Source organism: Talpa europaea (genome assembly GCF_964194135.1).
Source record: "Talpa europaea genome assembly, chromosome: 7".
NCBI classification, from domain to species: domain Eukaryota; kingdom Metazoa; phylum Chordata; class Mammalia; order Eulipotyphla; family Talpidae; genus Talpa; species Talpa europaea.
The window spans coordinates 134,371,148-134,382,445 of NC_140074.1; positions in this window are offsets into that span (position 1 = coordinate 134,371,148).

Genomic DNA, 11,298 nt, shown 5'->3' on the forward strand with positions numbered 1-11,298 from the left:
GGTCGGAGAACGCGGGGACTGCAGGCCTCCTGTGAGAGCCAAGGGGGACAGTAGTGCGAAAGGCAAGGAAACCGGCTCTCGTTCTTCTGGGGTTTTTTAAAGATTTACTTATTTATGCATACGGGAACTGGGGTACAGGCCAGAGGTGCGGGGGGTGGGAGGACTCACCAGAGACAGAGTGGGGAACAGGAGGATCGACTGAAACCCACTGCTGAGGGGAGCAGCGGGGAGACAGGAGAGGTCTGCTGCACCATGTGGGTCAGCTCCCTGGCCGGGGATTGAACTCGTGCTGCAGAGGGTGTGGACGGCTTCACAGGCTGCGGCTTAACCCCTTGCGCCGCCAGGGAGGCCCTCACTCTTCTAATTTTAAAATAAAATGGAGGGCCTCCCCGGTGGCGCAGCGGTTGAGCGCTGGGTTGCGAAGCTGCCCATGGCCTCCGCGGTGCCGGTTCGATCCCCGGCTGCTCCCCGGCCACCAGAGGAGGGTCCCGCATGGCGCGCAGACCTCTCCTGCCGCCCGCTGCTCCCCTCAGCAGTGTACTTCGGTCCTTCTGCCTGCTCTGCTCCCCGCTCTGGCTCTGGTGAATTCTCTCGCCCTCCCGCACTTCTGACTGTGCCCAGTGCGTGTATAAACAAAACAAACAAACAAACAAATAAAACATGCCTCTATTAAAAAATAATAATAATAAAATAAAATAAAATAAAATGGAAACAGCTTGTTGGACCGCCCAAAGGGGTGGCGGGCGCAGCCCCCAGGCCTCCCTGGGAAGGCTGAGGCTGAGTCCCCGGGCCACACCCCGCCTAACGCCCTCCCAGGGAGGTGTGGGCCCAGCCCTGTCTGAGGGCAGAGGAGCACCGACTGCTTCTAGAAGGACCCTGAGCCCTGTGGAAGAGGCCCCCGGAGACGGTTTGTTGGGTGCTGTGACAGCTTACGAGGCTGGCTGCGGAGGGGGGTCTTCACTGCCCTGCCCCGGAGTCCCACACTCCCTGCCCTGGGGACGGTCCAGTGCTGCCTATTCTGGGGTCGTCTTCTCCATGCCCCCTTCTGCCTGTGTGTCTCATTTTTCCTCTTCTAAGCAGAACTCACCGTGAGCTCAGAGCCTGGGCGACCTGGGGTGCAGCCCAAGGCGACCGGGGAGCAGTGAAGGGCTGGCCAGGAAGGCAGGCTGGCGGGGAGCATGTTCTTTAAGGGTGGGGGGCGCACCCCCAGCCTGGTGCTGGGGTGCGAAGTGCAGAGCCTTGGGCCTCGCCTGCTCTCTCCTCGTCCCGGCTGCTCACCGGGAGCTCACCCAGCGCCTCCGCTGCTGCTCCCTCTGTCGGGCGCCTCAGAGGTCGGGCAGGGCCCAGTGTTCTTGGAAGGAGCTGGTGGATAAATGAATTGATTCTTTGTGGACTCTGAAAGTCCGGCTGGGATCCCTGCTAATCCCTCTTCCTCGAGGAGCAAAGTTATTTGTGAAAGGATCTGGGAGGAAGAAACGGAGGCCCAGAGAGGTCAGCACGCCTGCACGGGGTGGGTTCTCGAAGGCTCAGTCCTCCTCAGGCGTCCCAGGGCCACGCGGGCCGGGCGGGGCGGGAACCCGGCCCCCACCCAGCAGGGAAGCCCTCTCCCGTCCGTCCTGCACAGGGAGGCGTCTTCAACGGGACCTGGCTCCTGAGGACCCCCGGGGGCCTGCCCCGCACAGCAGGGGCCTCGGCCTGCCCTGAGCCCCGGAGCCCCGGTCACGGTCACGGGGGCGCTGGAAAAGCTGTGAAGAGGAACCCCAGGAAGGATCCTTCGCCAACACCAGACTCCTCTCAGTGCGCCCTGATTTTTTGTTGCATGAAAGAAACTCATGGTGTGGACTTTCCTTAAAACACGTTTCTTGGAAGGTGGGGTGGAAAAGCGTGTGTGGTTTGGGGGGCAGGCACCCCAGGACTGACTGTGCTAGAACAGGGGCCCTGAGCCGGCTCCTGCATCTGGTTCTGTAACCCTGGAGTGAGCTGCGTGGCCGGGTTATGCAAATGACAGGGAAATGCATGCAAATTAGCCGGAAATCGCTTCTATTTTCAGCCCGTTCTCCTGCCCCCCATGGGCTGCCACCCCACAGGCCAGAGGGGGGCTCCTACCTCAGAGCCCTGGGGTCAGCGCTGGGCCCCACCTCCCTCGGGGGCCGCTGGGATGTGGCGATTTCTCTGCCGGAAGCAGCGAAGGCCTGGGCCGCCGGGACAGCGGCTCGACTCGGGGTGGGCGCTCAGAGCCCCTTAGGCCCCTAGAGGGTCTTCTGGGGTGAGGTCCTGGCCTGGTGCTTGAGGCGCCTGCATGCCCAGGTGAGGCTGTCGATGCTCTGCCGCGGGGAGGAAGGCGACGCAGCCTCAAGGCCGACAGGCCCTTCACACGGGCCGAGTTAGCTCCCCCAGCAGACTTCACAGCCGGCGGGGGTCGCAGCCCACCAGGGCCCAGGACTGTGCCCCAGCCCAGCGGGGTGCTGCTGTGGGCCACCTGTGGGTTCCTGCCCCCGGCCCCTTTGGACCTGCTTGGTCCTAAAGACGCGGGGACGGAGGAGCAGGGCGCTGGCCGGTGCTGGGTGAAAACGCGAGTCTGTTGTGCGTTCCCCGCAGATGGCGTCCGGGGCCTCTGCAGCTCAGTGTCTGGGCCTCAGGCCTGTGTGCAGCCACCGCTCAGGTGTGAATCCAGCCCGGGGAGGGGTGGACTGGGGTGAGTGGGGCCCCGTGACCCCAGCATCGCCTTGAAGCCTCGGCAGGTGAGCGTACCCGGGAAGGGAGTGGTCTTAGCGGGGTCCTCCCTGCACCTCCAGAACCCTCTGCCTGCTGGACCCCTGGACCCTCCTGGACCCCTCTCTGCCTCTCCAGATCACCCACTCCCCGGGAATCGGGAGCCACACAGGCCTGGAGAAAGTGTCCCCCTACCCAGGGGCCCCTGGGGCGCTGCCCAGGGCCCAGGCGCTCCTACAGCCCCCGCCCTTGCCGCAACCCAACGCTGCTCCTTGGCCCTGCAGCGGCCAGTTTACCCCACACGGCTCCTCTCAAGCCGGGTCCTCCGCGCGGCCGGCTCACGATCTTTATTAAAAGTCTAAAAAGCTCTTGATATGAAAAACTTCAAGCATTCGGACGAGGGGGGGCGGCGCTAGGGATGCAGCTGCAGGCCTTGTGCCGCCCGCAATTTGGTTTAGATGATTTTTAAAGTAAATTACTGTGCTCACGACTCCCCCCTCGGAATCTGAGCATGCGCATCCTTTAGGGGAGGACACGCGTCCTCCTGCTACCGTCACCGCGACTAACAAATGCTCCCCGATGTCATGTCATGCACATCCCCGCTCGCACGTGCGGTCGTTGCCCCGGTGTCTTCACAGCAGACTTGGCGAAACCAGAATCTGATCAGAGACGGTGCGGGCACTTGACTGGCTTCTCTTTATCTAGAACAAGACCCGCCTCCCCTTCTGTCTGGTGACCGCGACGGTGGAGGTGACACTGGCCAGGTGACCGGGTGTCCGGCCTGACCTGCTGCCGCTTGCTCTGTGGCTTCACTTGCCAGGAATGGAAGCTGGACCTGACCTAGGTGTGATTAGCCTCGGCTTAGACTTTTGGGGGGAGAGACCATCGTGACGGGTCCGCGCGTGCAGGTGTGTGGCTGTGTGCATGAGCACGTACATACCTGCGTGCACACGTGTGCATCCCGTGTGTGTAGTGTTTGTGTGTGTGTGTGTGTGTGTATGGCAGCAGGTGGCTCTGGGCCCCAGGTAAGCCAGGACAGCTGCTGTCCACCTGGTGCCCACAGTTCTTGCCGCTCCTCCCTGTGCTCTGCAGCGGGGCAGGGGCCCCAAATCTACCCTCGCCTGGATTTCCAGGCGTCCCCAAGCCAGCCCTTCGGGCCTCATCCGAGGGGCGGCAGCGCCACCTGCTGGAGCCCCTGGGAGGTGCTTCCTCGGCTCCAGGAGCCAGGCCTGGCCCGGGGAGCTGTCACCTGTCAAGACTCAGCTCAGCACCTCCTCTGAGAAGGCCTCCTTGGTTTCCCCAGCTGGATGGAGGCCCTCTGTGCTCTCCTGGCACCCCTGCTGCTCTCGGGGAGCCCAGATCACACGGCTTGAGACGCCTCCGTTTCTTTGCTTCTCCGTCTGATGGGGTTGTGGGCCTGCTGGGCACCGAGGCCCACTGCCGGCTCCAGAAGGGCCTGACTCGGGACTTCCTGCTGTTCGCACCAGCATTCGGGGCTGACTTTCGGCCTCGTAGTTGCTCGAGGTGGGGTGTGGGGTCCCCAGTGTTAGCCTGTGCCCTCGGGGGTTCAGGGCGAGCGCCCCCCACGTCCTCCGTCAGTGGTTTCCTTCACACTGAAGCCTCTTAGCTGATACCAGTATAACTTCTTACGCCTTTTGAAAAGACATTAATTTTGCAAGCTAGCTCGGGCTCTATTTCCCCTTCTTTCTCCCGCTCAACCCTCCCGTGGCACCGAGCTTGAAGCCTGTTTTGTGAACAGCAGAGGGTCGGATCGTGGTTTTTTTAATCCGTTGTGACAAAATCTGGGCCTCCGGTTGGTGTGGACACTGTTCCTACTTCGGGCCACTTGCTGGCTCGTTGCTTTCCTCTCTGTGCTCAGGGGATCTGTGTGGAAAGTGAGACAAAGCCCCCACGGCCCCCAAAAGCTCCCACGTCCGACCGCACATGGGGTGACAGTGTGTTTGCCCCCCAGTACCCCTCTGGGCTCCGGGGCCTCCGCTCCTTCAGCCCCTGTGGCCAGCGCTGCGCTCTGGCTGCCGCGGTGATGGGGAAGCAGGAGCGCCTGGTGGACGCACCTGCGCTTCTGTTTTTGACATTAGCCTTTATTCCTTCCTGTGCTCCCAGAATCCCTCCTTTTATTATTTCCTTTGTGTTTCAGGAGCTTCCGCTGACTGCTCTTTAAGGCGATGCGGCAGAAGGTGGAGTTTTCTGTCCTAGGAGGCGTCTCCACCCGGGCTCCTGCGGGGGCCGCAGCTGCTGACGCTCCAGCACCGGCTCCTTCCCTGGGTCAGGCCGTGGTGGACGGAGGCTCTCAGCTCACCAGGCCGGGGGCCCTTTCTGCGGGGCCTCCCTCTGCCCGCTCTGGACAGTCTCTGGGGAGGGAGGGCAGCGCTGACCCGGCTCTGTGGTCAGCGCTCAGGGGCGGGTGTGGCCCCCACAGGTTCTGCCCAGTGTGGGGCGTCTGGCGCCTCCTGGTCAGTCCAGGGAGGAGGGGCCTCCTGTTGCCAGATCTGTGGTCGGGGAGGCTGCCTGGGCCACCTCCTGTTGGGTGGGGCTGTCCTAAGATCGCCCACTGCTGGCCTCGTTCCTGCCTCAGTCAGGGTCCCGGCCACCTCCCTCCCACTCTTGGGGGTTCCCTGCAGGTGCCCCATGCACTCTCCTGGGTCATAGCTGGCCTCTGTCCTCTGTTTGAAGGGGCAGGGACACTGGCCTGCTGTGTCTTACCCAGATGGAAGGAACTGCCTGGAGTCTGATGGGCGCTGTCTGCAGGGCCGTGTCCAGGGAAGCCCTGTCTCCGGGAGGGTAGCTTGACCCCTGTCGCCAAGCCGTGAGGCCCTTGGGCCCACCGCAGCCCCCCCGCCGCCTCCCTTCAGGTGCTCAGGGAGGAGCCGACTCTTCCTGCGGGAGCCCCAAGTGTCTCGCTAGCCAGGGGGTGCGGAGAGGCAGGGGGACAGCAGGAGCCCCACAGAGTGGCTGCTGCCATTCCAGGGTCATGGTCACCTTGCAGTTGGGGTTTTATGACAAATGTGCCAGCAGGAAACACAAAGGGCAGGAGGACAGAGTATGGGAGCTAGCCCGTGGGCCCCACGGCCCCAGAACTCGAGTCCGCCCCTTTCTCCATGCTCCAGAAGCTGCTCCCGGAGCCTGGGGATGCCGCGGGGGGCGGGGGCGTGCAGGGGAGGGGGCCTCTCTTGGGCTGTCTCAGGGGCTCTGCCCCCAGCGGCCCTGACCTGAGGACCTCGTGGGGCTCCGAGCCCCATCCAGGCCCGTTCCCGGCCCTTGAACAGGTCCATCCACCCACACGTCCTGAGCCCCCACTCGGCCCTGGGCTGAGCTGGGCACACTCAGGATGCGGTAGAGAGAGCTCGGTGCTGCCCAGGGGTGACCGCTGCTCCCCCGTCACAGAGGCGGCCACCGAGGCTCCAAGGGACCTCATGGGGCTGAGGCCCAGGCCCTATCCTGAGGCCTGTGTGTATCCTCCACCCCCTCCGCCTGGGCACTGTGTCCCCCAACCTCTGTCTGGGGCTCTCTGTGCTCCTGCAAGGTGTGGCCGGGTCGCCCCAGGCAAGGCCCAGCCCCACCCGGCCCTGTCTCCCTATTTAGGCCCCGTGGGCACCTTCTTCAACAGGCGCCCACCGTCCAGGGAAGCCTGTAATTTCCCGGCTGAGTCACTGTCGCTGGCTGGGGCCCAGGCGCTGACCTGAACAGCCGGGCCTGTGTCCACCCGCCACAGCCAGGAGCCCAGACCTGCTCCCCGGAGGCCTCTCCACGAATGTCCACTAGTGCAGAGTCCAGGCAGAAGACAATCACACCTTTATTCCCTCCCGCACCCCGCCAGGGACCGCCATGCTCCCAAGAGGCTCCCCCGTGTCGGATGGACTTTGCGACGAGACCCAGAGTGGACGTGCCAGGGCAGGGGCAGAGCCGGGCAGGACTTGGCCCTGCCAAGGGACACATCATGGGGGTTAAACTGTGGGGTCCTGTGGGGTGCACTTGGGCCGAGCCCCTGTGTGGCCTGGAGCGGGTGACGCGGCTTCTCCGAGGAGTCGGGCTGTGGTGAGGCTTCTGTGGGTCTGAGTGTGAAGTGCACCCCTCAGCCTCGGCCACGGCACCAGAGGACACTAGAACCTGGCCGTGGTGGGGGGGAGCTGGGGGCAGGGCTTCAGAAATGGAGCTGGGAGTGTCCCCACCCAGCCCCCTCCCTGGGTAAGAGAGGGGGCGCCAAGCACACCCCAGGCCTCAGACAGAGCCTAAACTGGGTGCTTGCTGAGTTTGAGTCGTGCCTGGGGTGAGAAGTGGGGGTTCTTGGGAGGCTGGGCCCATGTCTTCTGGGGTGTGGGGCACCTGTAGGGTGCAAAGGGCGTCTCCGGGCACCCTTCCTGGCCTGCCCGCCCCAGCTCCTGGCCCTGCTGGGTCAGTGCGACTCAGGCAGCCCAGCCCGCCTGCAGGGGCCCCGGGAAGCTTCAGGCGCCTCCTCTGGGGCATGGGAGAGGCGAGCTCGGCTCTGGGCAGCCCACGGAGATTCCCCCTGAAAGGCGGAGGTGGGGGCCGGTTTCCTAGCGGGGGGATTGTCTTTCTCTCGGGCGGCCATTTTGCTCATTGACCTCAGCTGTGAGTTGTTGACGAGCTGCTTTATTGCATCGGACTGTGGCCATAGGTATCCAGCCACGAAGTCCACGCCGTGGCCTCACGAGCAGCCGTGACCCGGGGCAGGTGCTGTCTGCATTCCAGGGTGAGAGTGAGGGGGCCCCACTAGGGAGGCACTGCCAGCCCCTCCCGCCAGAGGAGAGCCCTGGGGGCTGGTGCCGGTGGGGGGCTGGGGCAGTGGGAAGGGCCAGGAGAAGCAGAGGGGCCCGGGCGGGTGGGTGAGGTGGGGTAGGGTGCCAGGACCACGGCCGGGGCCACACCACGGGCTCCGCCTTGGGGACCGGGCCTCTCGGCCGGATGGTCGGCCGGATGGTTTGCTACCGGAGCGCTTCAGAGGGTCAGAGGGAATGGCTACGTTTTTATTTTGTCCTGAAGATAGATTCTACCTGGTCCTCTAAAAATTACATTCTCAGAGACACATACTACTTGTCATTTCCATGGGTTTTGTGGGTGTTTTCCCCAAGAAGCTTAATGAACTCCAAAGCACTGTTATTTTTAAAAGGCATTTACACGTGTGGGAGGGAAAATGTCAAACTGAAGACGCAGTCCCTTGACCGTCTTCAGCTCTGCAAAAGGAAAGCGAGCAGCATCCACACAGGAAACGAGTGACAAGAAGGTCCCCTTGTCCCTGCTTTGCCTCCGGAGGCGAGGCACAGGCGGGCCCGTCCCGGGCCTGGGGTCTGGGGGTGCTGAGTGGGGAGCGGTGAGGATCCAGCTTGGGGGCCCAGGCCACAGGGTTTCAGATTTAGGAAGTAAAAATAGAGGATGCCGGTCAAAGTGCTATTTCAGGGAAGCACCTTTTTACCGAAAGTACGCCCGCAAGGTTGGGACACAACACACTCATAACACTTATTTGTTGCTACCTGAAGTTCAAGTCTAGTGGGGGTTCCTGCATCTCCCGGGACACTGTGAGGCCCAGGGGCCTGGGGCCTCGGGTGCCGTCTGTCCGGAGCTACCCCGCCACCCGCAGCTGCAGCCCCCAGGGCCGCCAGCCTTCTCGCACCCGCAGGGTCTGGCAGGCCCAGTATTTATTTTTCTTTCTAATGAAAGCAAATTAAGATTCACTTGCTCTTGAGAGCTGTGATGGCTCTTGTGATGAGTGGAGACACCTGGCTTCCTCTCGCTGGGAAAATCTTCATTCTGCACTTCTGCACCCAGTGCCCAGGGAGGCTGGAGGTCACAGCTAAAGGGGTGACCAACCACTGTCCTCACCACCCCCTGGGGGAGGCAGGAGCATCAACATGTGGTAGGGTTGGGCCCCAACCCCACCACAGCCCAGGGCGGGCTCGTCACGGCCTGGGGCGCAGGGACACTCAGGCTCTGGGGTGAAGCTGGGGGCTGGGGGCCAAGACCCACCAGCACTGGGATTCCAGCCCAGACCGCAGGCCCCTGCAGACTAGTGATCTTAGGCCCAGGCTTGTCAGGGCTCCTCCCCCGGGGGATTCTCATTTAAGGGGCCTGGATGGTTGGGTGCCTTTGGCTCCCTGGCAGAGGACAGTGGAGGCTCCAGCAGCAGAGGTGTGCGTGTGAGGTCCTGCCCACCCAGGAGCCGCCCTTGGTCCAGCGCAGAAAGGACGCACGGGGAGCCCCGGGCCAGGCACTGACCAGTGCTGCAGGCCGGGAGGCTTCACGAGGTGAAGCGGTCAGTGAAAGACGATGTGATTGGTGGGAGAAAGCGCACAGGCCTTTAAAGCTCTTGCTGTCCATCGCCCGGTGCCTTCAGGAGAGGTGGGTGCGGTGGACACCGTGTGGGACGAGGATGTCCGCGGAGCTGCACTCGCCGTGGTTCTGCACATGAGCACGGCCTTGTCTGCCACAGGTTCAAGCCTCAGGACGGCACCGGCCAGAGCACAGTGAGAGGCCATGTCAGGCGGTGGTTCCTCGGGTGTGGCCAGCCCTCAGGCCAGGGGACAGGGGGTTACCCCTGGGTGACCTGTCCGAGCCAAGAGTGACCATTCAGGTCTGAGAAGCTGGAGGCGGGCTAGCCGGGAACAGCTGGAGAAGGAGTAGCAGGAAGCGGACAGAGGAGAGTGAAGGGGCATCAAGCAGAGGCTCAGAAAGTGAGGCAGGAGTGAGGGCAGTGGTGGGAGCGGGAAGTCCTGGCCCAGCTGGGCTGGGAAGACTCACAGATGAGGACTGCCGGCCAGAGGGGCCTCCTGATGGTGGGGGGCTCCCAAGGTGGCCCTGTGACCTCGGGATCTGATTAGGAGATTATCAGTTCCACTTGCCAGTGACTGTTTACCTTGCTGGCTTAGATGGTGGCTCTGGCTGGACCCTCCTCGGCAAGGACTGCAGCAAAGCCCAGCTGGCTAAAAGCTGAGGCCTTCGGTCTCCGAGTCTCCGTGGAGCTGAATCCTGCCAACGTGACTCCCCAGACGTGGCTCCCGCCCCACTCGGGCCTGCAGATGAGACTCAGCTTTGGCCAGCACCCCCTCGTCACAGTGGGAGATACTCGGAGGCAGAGCCTCTGTGCCTGCCCAGTTTCTGCCACAGAAGCTGTGAGGTGGCACAGGCAGGTGGTTTTAAGCCACTAGCTTAGTGGCCATTTGTGTTTGTCACACAGCGACAGATAACACTTGGCTTCTCACACTGCAGAGGCCTCTTACTGAGTGGCTCAGTCTCCAAGTGCACTGACTACAGTCAAACAACACCCCTTTCCCCCAGACCCAAAGAGGGGGGCGGGGGAAGGAAAGCCGAGGTCACATGGAAGAGCACCATGGCAGAGGACCATGGCAGACATCCTTGTGGCCATTTTTGGAAAACAGGCTCTTCCCAGTCCACTCTGGGCCCAGAGAACTCTCATCCTACAAGCAAAGCCCCCCAAGACTCCTGTGCCTCTTCCCTCCTGTGTGGCTCAGACCCCAGGACCAGGGTCAGATCTTGGAATCAAGTCCTAGTGCAGAGGTGACTCCTCGGACAGGCTCAGCTCTGGGGTTTGCGTGAGGTGCCAGTTCTGCCCCAGAGTCATAGTTCCCTTTTCACAAGAAAACTGAGTTTGCAATTGAATAGCTTTCTCAGCGGGCTTCCTTCCTCTGAAGGCCAGGGGGTCAAAAGCTTCTTATATTTGGCTCCGTGATCACCCCATTTAGTCCAAGAAGCCACTTCCTTCTAAAGCTTGGGGGCTGCCTACGTGTTCATTTATTTTTATTTTTTATTTTTTAAAGATTTTTATTTATTTTTTAAAGATTTATTTATTTATACAAGCACCAGGCACAGTCAGAAGCTTGGGAGGGAGAGAGAATTCACCAGAGCCAGAGCGGGGAGCAGAGCAGGCAGAAGGACCGAAGGACACTGCTGAGGGGAGCAGCGGGCGGCAGGAGAGGTCTGCGCGCCATGTGGGACGCTCGCCAGCGGCCCAGCGCTCAACTGCTGCGCCACTAGGGGAGGCCCTACATGTTCATTTAAAATCCACTCGAGGGCCTCCCCGGGGGCGCAGCGTTTGAGTGCTGGGTTGCGAAGCGCCGGTTCGATCCCCGGCTGCTCCCCGGCCACCGGAGGAGGGTCCCACATGGCGCGCAGACCTCTCCTGCCACCCGCTGCTCCCCTCAGCAGTGTCCTTCGGTCCTTCTGCCTGCTCTGCTCCCCGCTCTGGCTCTGGTGGATTCTCTTACCCTCCCGCGCTTCTGACTGTACCCAGTGCTTGTAGAAATAAATAAATAAATCTTAAAAAAAAAAAAATGCACTCGAGGTAAACTTAACCACAAGTCTCTTTTATTTTTTTATTTTTTTTTTTTTAAAACACACATTTAAAGAGATTTTTTTTTTTTTTAATAGAGGCATGTTTTTCTTTCTTTATTTGTTTGCTTGTTTGTTTTGTTTATACATGCACTGGGTACAGTCAGAAGCGCGGGAGGGTGAGAGAATTCACCAGAGCCAGAGTGGGGAGCAGAACAGGCAGAAGGACCGAAGTACACTGCTGAGGGGAGCAGCGGGCGGCAG